The 12805-nt window shown below is 41.4% G+C and overlaps 1 long non-coding RNA gene across 3 annotated transcripts; it reads left to right on the plus strand.

Moving 5' to 3' along the window:
• The first annotated feature begins 6621 nt into the window (after positions 1-6621).
• Positions 6622-10725, plus strand: LOC124676836. Of its 3 annotated transcripts, none has more exons than XR_006993816.1 (6): positions 6622-6878; positions 7412-7562; positions 7666-7760; positions 7861-8208; positions 9437-9521; positions 10534-10725. It is a non-coding gene; the product is annotated as an uncharacterized LOC124676836 (long non-coding RNA). The 3 variants fall into 3 exon arrangements; XR_006993814.1 differs by having other exon boundaries at positions 7889-8208; positions 10534-10721; XR_006993815.1 differs by having other exon boundaries at positions 7889-8208; positions 10582-10720.
• Positions 10726-12805: the final 2080 nt, after the last annotated feature.

The following is a 12805-nucleotide window of genomic DNA, read 5'->3' on the forward strand; positions in this document are numbered from 1 at the left end:
TTTATTCTGGCATAACAAGGTTGGGATGTTACAGAACCCAATTTAGCAAAATTAAAACTAAGCTACATAAATAACAGCTATAATAGAAACCAATTTTTTGTGTTTTTTTATATAAAGAAGCAAACAAGACCAATAAAATAAACTAAGCAAAACTATAAAAAAAGTAAGGAGATTGGAGATGAGAGACTCCCCTTGCAGAGATCCTTTTTCTCCCCGGCAATGGCGCCAGAAAATCAGCTTGATGAGCGCAGATTGCACACCGTTGGGAACCCCAAGAGGAAGGTATGATGAGGACAACAGCAAGTTTTCCCTCAGTAAGAAACCAAGATTTAATCGACCAGTAGGAGAAAGGCGTTACTTTTGAAGGTGTTGCTAGCTGACTTGTGGCAGGACGCACTACCAGCGTCAGCAACAACATGGAACGTGCACACAACTTAACCAAAATAGTTTGCCCGAACTTACAGTGAGGTTGTCAATCTCACCGATTTTGCTGAACATAAAGGATTAGACGTATCAAGTGGAAACATATGTTTGCAGTAATTAAAGAGAACAGTGCTTGCGGAAAGTAAACAGAACATGATTGCAGTTGATGATTTTATCAGTGTAAAGGAAAGCACCGGGGCCCACAGTTCACTAGAGGTGTCTCTCCATAAAGATAAATAACATGCTCGGTGAACAAATTACAGCTGGGTAATTGAAAAAATATTGACCATACATGACAAGATGATTACTATGCATGAGATTCATTTGGGCATTACAACATAATACATAGACCGTAATCCAACTGCGTCTATGACTAATAATCCACCTTCGGCCGGTTATCGTCCGAACCCCTTGCAGTATTAAGTTGCAAGCAACAGATTATCGCATTAAGCAATGTGTGTAAAGTAAACAATAAAATTACCCTTGGATAAAATATTGTTGTTTTCTCCCTAGTAGCAACATGACATCTACAATCTTAAAAGTTATTGTCACTCTTCCAAAAATCTAGAGGCATGCATGAACCTACTATCGAGCATAAATACCCCCTCTTGGAGTCACAAGCATCTACTTGGCCAGAGTATCTACTAGCAACGGAGAGCATGCAAGATCACAAATAACATATGACAAGAATATATAATCGATCTCAACATAGTATACAATATTCATCGGATCCCAGCAAACACAACATGTAGCATTACATAAGGATGATCTTGATCATTTAGGGCAGCTCACAAGATCTAAACATGAGGCACAAATTGGAGTAGACAACCATCTAGCTACTGCTATGTGTTGGAGATATGCCCAAGAGGCAATAATAAAATGGTTATTATAATATATCTTTGTGTTTATGATAATGTTTGCATACCATGCTATAATTGTATTAACCGAAACATTGATACATTTGTGTTATGTAAACAAAAAGGAGTCCCTAGTAAGCCTCTTGTATAACTAGCTTGTTGATTAATAGATGATCATGGTTTCGTGATCATGAACATTGGATGTTATTAATAACAAGGTTATGCCATTATGTGAATGATGTAATGGACACACCCAATTAAGCGTAGCATAAGATCACGTCATTAAGTTCATTTGCTATAATCTTTCAATGCATAGTTACCTAGTCCTTTCGACCATGAGATCATATAAATCACTTATGTCGGAAGGGTACTTTGATTACATCAAACGCCACTGCGTAAATGGGTGGTTATAAAGGTGGGATTAGGTATCCGGAAAGTATGAGTTGAGGCATATGGATCAACAGTGGGATTTGTCCATCCCGATGACAGATAGATATACTCTGGGCCCTCTCGGTGGAATGTCGTCTAATTAGTTTGCAAACATATGAATGGTTCATAAGAGACTACATACGACGGTACGAGTAAAGAGTACTTGTCATGAGACGAGGTTGAACAAGGTATAGAGATACCGATGATCAAACCTCGGACAAGTAAAATATCGCGTGACAAAGGGTATCGGTATCGTATGTAAATGGTTCAATCGATCACTAAAGTCATCGTTGAATATGTGGGAGCCATTATGGATCTCCAGATCCCGCTATTGGTTATTGGTCGGAGAGAAGTCTCAACCATGTCTGCATAGTTCACGAACCGTAGGGTGACACACTTAAGGTTTGATGTCGTTTTGAGTAGATATGGAATAAGGAATGGAGTTCGAAGTTTTGTTCGGAGTCTCGGATGGGATCCAGGACATCACGAGGAGTTCCGGAATGGTCCGGAGAATAAGATTCATATATAGGAAGTCATATTCCAAGTTTGGAAATGATCCGGTGCATTTATGGAAGGTTCTAGAAGGTTCTAGAAAAGTCCGGAAGAAACGCACTATGGAAGGTGGAGTCCCGGAGGGACTCCACATGCTAGGCCGGCCAACCCTAAAGGGGAGGAGTCCCAAGTGGACTCCCCAAGGGTGGCCGGCCAACCCACCTAAGGGAAAGGTGGGAGTCCCACCTTGAGTAGGACTCCCCCCTTTAGTAGGTTTCCCACTTTTGGGAGGATTTGTTGTTGGGGTCTTATTCGAAGACTTGGACTACAACTCTTGGGCACTTCCACCTATATAATGAGGAGCCAAGGGGAGGGGTCGACCACACCAAGCCTTCTAGGCCGCAGCCCCCAAGTGGCCGGCGCCCTAGCCCCCTCTCCCCAAACCCTAGCCGCCCCCTCCTCAACATATATCTCCCGCAGCGCATAGCGAAGCCCTGCCGGAGATCTCCACCACCACCGCCACCACGCCGTCGTGCTGCCGGGGTTCCGAGGAGGATCTACTACTTCCGCTGCCCGCTGGAACGGGGAGGAGGACGTCGTCTTCATCAACATCGTACGTGTGACCGAGTACAGAGGTGCTGCCCAATTGTGGCACCGTCAAGTTCTTCTACGCGCTTTTGCAAGCGGTCAAGATCTTCTACGCGCTTTTGCAAGCGGCAAGTGATCGACTACATCCACCACGAGATCTAATCTCGTTAGGCTTTGGAAATCTTCGAGGGTTAGTCTCATGATCTTCTCGTTGCTACCATCTACTAGATTAGATCTTGGCTTGTGTTTTCGTTCTTGCGGTAGGAAATTTTTTGTTTTCTATCCTACGAGTCCCATCAGTGGTATCAGAGCCGTGTCTATGCATAGATTGGTTGCACGAGTAGAACACAATTGTTTTGTGGGCGTTGATGCTTTTATTGTCTTTAGTTCGTGTACTTTGCATCTTGCGGGATGGTGGGATGAAGCAGCCCGGGCTAACTTTACATGACCGCGTTCATGAGACTTGCTCCACGCTCGACATGCAACTTGTATTGCATAAGTGGCTTCGCGGGTGTCTGTCTCTCCCACCATAGTGAAGATTCAATTTACTCTTTCTATTGACAACACTAGTATCACCGTTGTGGTTCATGTTCGTAGGTAGATTGGATCTTACTCGAAAACCCTGAACCACGTAAAATATGCAAACCAAATTAGAGGCGTCTAACTTGTTTTTGCAAGGTTTGGTGATGTGATATGGCCATGATGTGATGATGAATATGTATGAGATGATCATTATTGTATTGTGGCAACCGGCAGGAGCCTTATGGTTGTCTTTATATTTCATGTTGAGTATTATTTCAAAGTAGTTGTAATAGTTGCTACATGCGGTGAACAACCATGATGACGGCGCCATGGACCTTGACGCTACGCCGACGATGATGGAGATCATGCCCGTTGATGATGGAGATCATGTCCGTGCTTTGGAGATGAAGATCAAAGGCGCGAAGACTAAAGGGCCATATCATATCACATTATGAATTGCATGTGATGTTAATCCTTTATGCATCTTATTTTGCTTAGATCGCGACGGTAGCATTATAAGATGATCCCTCACATTAATATCAAGATAATAAAGTGTTCTCCCCTCGTATGTACCGTTGCTATAGTTCGTCGTTTCGAAGCATCTCGTGATGATCGGACGTGATAGACTCTACGTTCACATACAACGGGTGTAAGCCATGTTTGCACACGCGGAATACTTGGGTTTGCTTGACGAGCCTAACATGTACAGACATGGCCTCGGGACAACGGAAACCGAAAGGTTGAACACGAGTCATATGGATGATATGATCAACATGTTGATGTTCACCATTGAAGCTACATCATCTCACGTGATGATCGGTTTTGGTGTAGTGGATGTGGATCGTGTACCACTTAACAACTATGAGGGATGTTGTGTTAAGTGGGAGTTCATTAGTAATTATATTAAAACATGAACTGATTATCATAAACATAGTCTGAGTAGTATTTTGAATTAATTTTGTAGTATTGGCATCCGTTTTCTACCATGCGCTAGTTTTGTAATTGAGATAGAAATACTGTTAAAATCTGACTAGAAACTTTACGGACTGGTACCGTATTGTTAAAGAATCAAGAAATGATTAAGTCCTATTGCAAAACTTTTAGTAAACCTCACTTTGTTGATTCAAAGAGCTATGGTTTCAATTAGTACCTAAAGTTATCTTGTCTCCGTGAAACTTAAAGTTCAAATCTGTTTGAAAAGTAAGGAGCTGAAAATTTAGTTTTCAGAAATAATCAAGGTATAAGATATATGTGATATCTAAGACCTTATTGCAAGATGATAGAATATAATTTGGTGAGACTACATAAACTCATAAGTTTTATGGGAATGTAGGAAGTTTGAAGACGCAAGGCGTCCCAATCCTCCAACTATTGGGGCACTAACGATATTCGCATATCCATGAAGTGATCGTCCTTAGTATGCACCGTTGCTAAGACTCGTCGTTTCGAAGCATCTCGTGATGATCGGGTGTGATAGATTCTACGTGTACATACAACGGGTGCAAGCCAGATTTGCACATGCGAATACTGAGGTTAAAACTTTACGAGCCTAGCATGTACAGACATGGTCTCGGAAAGTCGTCATGAAATGATGGATAAAATTATGAGTGAAATTGTTCATCATATTACAAAGTTACTAATAGTGAAATCTGCAACACTTGTCATATGATGATCAACTTCAGAGAACCTCAAGGTTATTGGTATTTGACCAACAAACCTAGAAGTTATTGATGTTGAAGTGTTTTTCTGAATAATGAGGAAAGCTAAAAGAGAAACTACAAAAGATATTTTGGCAGAAAGAAAAGAGAAAAGACTAGAAAGTCTAGCTCAGGTGTATATAAATGATATATATGTTATGGTTGTATTCCTAGTTTGATCACACAGTGAAATTCTTGGGTATTAGTACCATATTGGTTGGTATGAAGTGTCATACAAAACAACGCAATACAAGAATACAATGTCCTAAGTGACTGACAAGGAATATGATAGGAATGCACTTCTGGAACAAAAATAAAGTGTTATTATGTTCGTCGTTGGCATTCTATCTAGCCCTTAGAATTTATAATAAAGAACTTAATAATTGTTATTTTGCTCTGGTCAAATGAAAACAATGAGTTGTTCAAATTATGACATTACTCCATGTACGATGGATAAGTTATTATAAATCTTAATGGTGAAACACACATACATAACACTGACGCTAAAATGCCATAAGACAAATGATTTGAATTCCACCTATTTGTGGAACTGCCATTTAGGTCATGTTAGAGAGGAATGCATGAAGGAACTCCATGCAAATGGATTTTTGGAGTCATTTGATTTTTGAATCATTTGGCGCTTGCAAATCTTTTCTAAATAGAATGACTAAAATACCGTTCATAGGCCAAAAGTTGAAACGGGCAACTAACTTAGTGGAAACATACATGATGATGTATGTGGTTCACTGGGCATAGTTGTGTGCAGGAGATTCTTCTACTTCATAAAAACTTCCAACAATGAATTGAGTATATATATATATAGAGCAAGACTATTCTCGAACCCCTCTTAAGAGGGTTGTAGAATAGCTATTCTCGAACCGACCTCCGACTTAGTTTCTTATCCCGATCAAGCCAACCCGAACCAACCAGCAATCTAGGCCGAAACCCACCTAGCCGCACCCCCGCACGCACTCTCGCAGAACTCCCTGCCTTTTCTATCAAAAAGAAAAAAAAAACTCCCAGCCTTATCCACCAAACCACCACCACGCGCCCCCATGGCTACCATCTCCGCCTCCGGCTTCCTGCTCCGGCCGGCCGGCCGCCCACCCAGCACGCCGCCGCGTCCGGCCACCTGCCCAGCGCGCCGCCTCGTCCGGCCACCTGCCCAGCGCGCCGCCTCGTCCGGACACCCGCCCAGCGCGCCGCCTCGTCCGGCCACCCGCCCAGCGCGCCACGGCATCCGCCCATCCCATCGACGGCGCGCCGCCATGGTCGGTCATCCCATCGAAGGCGCGACGCCCGATCTCCCTCCCCAACGGCGCGGCTCCGGCGTCCATCCTCCACCGCGCGACCCGGCCTCCTTCCTCCATGCGCGCCGACACCTACTGTCGCCGCGGGTGCCTCCCCACGCCGCGCCGCCGCATCGCCCTGAGTCGCTTTCCACAACCAGCACGCCGCCGCGGCCACCGCCCCACTTCCAACCACCAGCGTGTTGCCGCAGCCCACATCCCCGACGCCCTTTCCCAACAGACTACACGAAGGCCCCGCCTCCCCCATCTTCCCTGTCGCCGGCGAGCGAGGGCTCCACCGTGTCAGGCTGGCGGAGGCCCTCCCCTCCCCTGCATCACGCGCCCACAGCTGTCGGCCGGTACATCCCGTCCGTCCAATGGGTCTGGCGGCACCACCCACGACAGTTCACAAGGGAGGCGCGCGGGCTTCAACAGGGTGGAGCCGTCCTGCCTTCCCCGGCCTACTCCCCCTCGTGTGGCCACATCGCACAGTCGGGCGGTGCGCTGACAGAGCCAGCGGAGTTCACTGCCGCCACCACGGGGAGCCCACCAACGGAGCGCATTACTCCCTCTAACACCAGGTTCGTGAATTACTCCCGTTGTCACTGCTGCGTACTAGTGATGCCACTTATGTGAAATAGAAGTTTTCGTATCTGGTTATAAATGATCAATCAAACGAATTTATTTGGTGAGTGCACTTTTAGTTTTCATAGCAGTGAGATGATCCCAAAATAGAAGTGCATATTCTCGAGTTTTAATTTTGGTCCAGAAGTGCACCTTGTCCGAACCCTCATTTTACTCACATTGGAACAAGCTATATAGGGTCTGAAGTATTATATGTGATGAGGATATGAATTTATGGCTTTATTCTTTAAAATGAACCTCTTTAGCAAGAGGAGCAGCATGAATCTGCATCTATTTTTTGAATGGATGTGTGCACTAAAAAAATGATTGTTATGCAGTGCCCTGTATTAATACAAAGTATATGTCTGAAAGTGCACATAGAAGAAAATAGGTAGTTCATTGTATATAAAATAATTGAAGTGCTCTTCATTTTGTAACTTTACCTTCTTCCGTCCAAAAAATCATCATTTAGTTTGTTTGTTATTCACAGGAAGTTCATTCATTAGATGAAGTTCACTTTGGATTGAAAAATAGTTCTATCAGGCTGCACATGGTGCCCTCCAATTGAAGAAGTTATCCAGCCAGGTGTTGTTCCTCGATTTGTGTAGTTTCTTCCGAGAGAGGATTTTCCCCAACTGCAGGTGTGTGTGTCAACGGAGTCTTATTCTTAAAATCTGTTAGTCCTTCAAGGCCTGAACAAAATAGACTTATAACTGTGATGTCTTTCTTCTTTTACTTTTGTAGTTTGAAGCCTCCATCTGCGATGTGCGCCCCACGACCAGGAAGGCTTCCATGCAGCCGCCGGGAGTCCATACCATTTAAAGTGTGAAGGATAGCTGGTAAGTGAAATTTTTGCCCTACATGATGCTTCTTTTTTTCGTAAACTCATGTTATGTTAGTTGCTGATGTAGTACTAATGCATGAAAAAAACCTGTGCAGTGAAATTTGATGATTTTTGTATTTCTAGGATAAAAGAAAGTTTGAAGTTCACTGAAACACATGTTCGCAATTATCTAAAGGAGAAGTTCCAGCTATATCAAGGAGAATAACTATTCTAGAACCCCCTAGCTGCACCCATCTCCCTTCCCTGGCTCGAGCATCCTGGAGTTCGCCATGGGCCGCCGGGGAGTCCACCCCACGCCTACCCCAACAGTCTTGTGTGTGCGGCCAGGAGCCAACGTGAGGCGCTGGGAGCGCCGTCCCTGCACCAGCGTGGCCTTCTATTGTTCCAGGGTGACGGCGACATGAGGGGCTACAGTTTCCAGGTCGTGCGTCGTCGTGTTCGAGGTATATGTTTCCTGCTGACTGGTTTTGTGAACTTGCTCGATGACCTGCACAACTCTAAACTACCTGATGCTGATTTAGAATAAGTCCACTTAAGCAGATTTGCTATGTGAAATTTTGTCTCGAGATTCGCTAGTTCGTTTTATGAACAACAAACACATGTTTACTTTAAAAAAGGATGTCCATCTAGGCATCTATTAAATGTAGAGAAGTTCATTTACTGAACAATCGAAGTGCACTCTGTGAAATATAAATGATATTTAGGCAGTTCACTAATTCGACATAGATTGTTGACTCGGCAAAATAAGAAAAAAAGAAAAAGGTTGTAATTCAGCGTTTGCACATTACTTGAGCGGCTACAGAATGCCGACGATGTTCTCACAGGAGCATTGCCAGGATGTGTGCACTATTGGTGAAGTTAACTTCTTCTAATCCATGTAGTTCACTTCTCCAAATTCATGAAGTTTACATCTCTTGCTACTTTTTTTTGGATAGTGAAAATGTTCAGATGGGTTGGAAGTGCAATTTGATTGGGTTGAATTTACTTCGATTGGGCTAGGATTTCACCATAGAAAGTTCGCATAAACATGTCGCGATTCATAATTTTAGTTAGGGAGTTCACTTCGAACAGCCCGGAAGTTCCCTCTATATGGCGTTGAAATTCTTGGGGAGTCCGCATAATCGTGAACTTGTGCACATGTTTGATGCTTACCAGAGAAATCTTTTCAGCTATACAACTAGCCAGCAGAATTTATAATGAACCCAACAAGTCCACATTTCTTGTGCTGATAGATCTTGCTGGTGTGTACCTTTTCTCATTGATTTGCCAGTAGCAATTTGGAAGTTCACAATTCACTTGTTACGAAGTTCAGTCTGCAAAAACGTGATGTTTCATGAAGAAAAACGATGATGGACACTGAATGTGAGAAACAGAGCAGTGTACACCCACTTTGTTTTGACCTGGAATAGAAGTTCTATTTACTGTAAAAAAAGTGGAAAAATAGGAAGTTCACTAGCTAAGCTACAGCGGTTCTTTATTTGAGAAGTTTGTGAAGCTCAATTCTATTAATTTGCGAAGTTCACATCTACTGCTATTTTCATTTTTTTCTCGCCTAGGAGTTCAACTATTCATTTATATGTTGATGTATGTCTGACAACATGTTACTTCTACAATTAAAAAATTCAGGAGGTTCGCCTTTTTACTGTCCTAAAGTTCATTCTCTGTTGGCAGGAAGTTAGTTTGCGTTTGCGCAAATACTCGAGCAGCTACAGGATGCTGACGATATTCTCTCAGGAGCATTGCCAGGACGAGTGCAGTATGTGAAGTTCATTTCTTCTAATCCTTGTAGTTCACTTCCCCTAATTCATGAAGTTTACATCTCTTGCTACTTGCTATTTAGTTCATCCATTAGGTTTAGATATGCACTTTTTTATTTAGTTCCTTGTGAAAGTCAATTTTTGTCGAAGTTCAGTTTTATTGACGGGAGAGTTCACTTCATTTTTTAGAAGTTCAATTGGTATAGTGCAGATATTCATTTCTTTCAGCAAAAAAGGGTCTAATTTACCCACGAGGGAAAGATTCACATTTTGTTGTCACGAAGTTCACTATTTTCAAATCTGGAAGTTTGCATCTGTTGCTAATTTTTATTGTACTTCTTCATGGTGTGTGGTACTAACTAAATTACCCAGTTCATGTCACTTGTGTTTTTCTTCGATTTCTCAAACCGTATGCCCAGAAGTTCAATATGAATGCGTCGGTATTTCACTTTGTCTCGCTGAAAAATCATCTTATTGTCGGGTAGTTCATTTTAAATATGCAGAAAGTTCAGTTGTGTCACGCATGAAAATTCATTTCATTTTGATTTAAAAACAAATTGAATGGTGGGAGGAAGTTATTATTTTTAGAGATTGTTACGTGTGCTATTTCTTGTAGTTTGTTGTGAATTGCTAATGCTTGACGGAGGTGCCCCTTTCTTATTGTGTAAAAAGAAGTTGTTATGTTCTAGCTTTGCTCTCGCTGACACTTTTAAAGAATTGTACAAAAGTTCACTTTATATCAACTGGAAAAGTTCGCTTTTGTCTGCACGGGAGTTAACTTTGTTCGCAACACAAATATTGAAGCATGTGGGAATTGCAATTAAATTAAAAACAGTGGTGTTCCGAGGTTCCTTATTTTATTTGGTAAAAGTTCAGTTCGTCAATGAGGAGAAGTTCACTTTTTTATCATGTGGTGCAACTCAAAAAATCTTGTGAATTAACTGTCATAACAATCGTGCTCTGCAAGTGTAACACTATATCTAGCTTTATGCTATTCCATTGCTTTTCTAGGTCACTACAATGAGCTCTAGATGATAAACTCTACCTTCTGTACGTCAGGACCTTTGGGGTTGCTCCCGATGGCAAGCATATCTCGTATCTTCCTGAATAAGTGTATGAAAATGAAGACACTTAGCATTTGGTATGCACTTCCAAACAATTACCTACGATATTTCCTTATATATGATCGATGCTGATGCTGCTGTCCAGTTCCAGTTTATTTCCTTTTATTGCTCTACAACAGATCGCTTGTGTAATCAGTTCAAAGGACACTTACCCTTTCCATCAATTGAATATGGAACGATATGATAGGTTTGAAAATAGAAGTTCACCTCATCCACGTATGAAATTTACTTATGTTTGCTTTGAAGTTTACTTATGAAGTTAGTAGTGCCAAACCTTTTTTCAAACTTCTTTGTTTATATTTCTAAACCTTCTTGTAGCCTTTGCTGCTGGCGACGCCCCGCCTTACTTGCACAACTACTTAAATCAGGAGAAAACTACCGAAGATTTTAACATCATAGAGTATTTATTCAATTTCTGTTTGTTTATGCTTGCGTTAAATAACTTTATAGATTGTCTCTGCTTGTTTCGTTTGGGAAAATTTTGGACATTAGCATTAAAAGCAATTTCAAAAGTTCATTCTTTGATATTTACAAGTTCATTATTTGCATTTGAGAAGTGCACACGTAATGCTGTTTCCTCAACCTTAAAAGCATTTGAGAAGTTCAGTCTTTTATATTTATAAGTTCATTATTTGTTTTTAATCGTGAGATGCAGTTGATCAGTATGCCGAAGTTCAGTGTTTTGTTTACTATAAAAGTATCCAGTTAATATAAACAGAAAAAACACAAATATCGCTGTTTGTATAGTGGAAGTTCGTCTTATATAAATAATGAAGTTTGTTCATATTACTGGAAGATACTGCTTGTTTTACATTTGCGTGAGTTCACTAGATGATTCGGAGTAGGATGCATGTGTGCTACTGGATTCCTTGTGTTTTTCCTTATAATGTTTGATGGCACAATGTTATCTCTTACTATCATCCTATTTCGCATGATATAATAATGTTGCGTTAACTTTGGATTGATTTTCTATAGGAAACATTTGTGTTTACTCTGTTGATTTCCTGATGTTCAGTCTACTATCTTGTGTAGTTCAGTTTGGTATCGTGTGTCTCCGCCACATGGTGAAGTGAATACAGATTGGAAGTTCATTGAAAATTTTTCCGGAAGCTCACTAATTATTTGCGCAAGTAGTTCAGTTTTACCAACAAATGTGAGTTACCTTTTTTTAATCTACAGCCGGGTTTATATTTTCTTGTCGAAACTAACATACCTTCATTGCTACTCGGTCAATGTGCGAAAAGAGAAAATTTCACGGAAAAAATTAAGAGATGCACCATCTACTCCAAAACATATGTCCAGAGCATGGCAGTCCACTACACTCTCTCCTGGAGTCCACTGCTTACAGCCGTGCGTACATCGGTAGTCCAGTGCGTAAGGCTGGAGAGTCCACCGGTGCGTTATGCCGGGAGTCCAATGGACCAGTGTCCGGCGTCCAACTCATGCGCGCACGTTTGGATGCACAGGAATGAGGCAGTGCTTTTGTGTCCCGTTGCTGATGATTATTTTATTTCTACAGCTTGTGATGTTCACTTTTTTCTGAGAAAAGATCACTTTGTAATCACAGAAAGTTAACTGTAACAAATTATGCAGTATAATTGGCATGAATATTGGTTTCCCTGCCCTTTTTAGCATGTTGATATGGATGTTATGTTCGTCTTCCAAGGGCACTCACTTTTTTGTTGTCTAAAAAATGTTCAATTTATCCTCGCAAACATTGTTCACTTATTTAATCCCAGAAATTTATCCTTGATATGCATGTTATGTACGATGCTAACCCATTCAAACAGTGAGTTTTTATGGGTTTCAATTCTGGGATGTTCTGGCGCTCTTGAAGTCTTTTTACTTTTTTTTACATGTCAAAGTTCACTAAGAATATGGTGGAATTCAAAGACGGAAGTTCACCATGCTCAAAAAATTATTTTCTATCGAAATGCACTTCGGTAAGAACAAAAGTTCACCTTTTACTGCATGGAAGTTCATCTTTGGCATACTGAAAAGTTACTCTTTGTCGAAATTCGCTTTGATTAGAGGAAAGTTTACTTTGTACCGCGTAGAAGTAATTTTTTTTTGTCAAAATTAACTTTGGTCAAGACGAATTTTTTTTTTGTCAGAACGGAAGTTCACCTTGTACCGCGTGGAAGTTAACCTTTGACATT

The sequence above is a fragment of the Lolium rigidum genome, chromosome 7, assembly GCF_022539505.1.
Source record: "Lolium rigidum isolate FL_2022 chromosome 7, APGP_CSIRO_Lrig_0.1, whole genome shotgun sequence".
NCBI lineage: Eukaryota > Viridiplantae > Streptophyta > Magnoliopsida > Poales > Poaceae > Lolium > Lolium rigidum.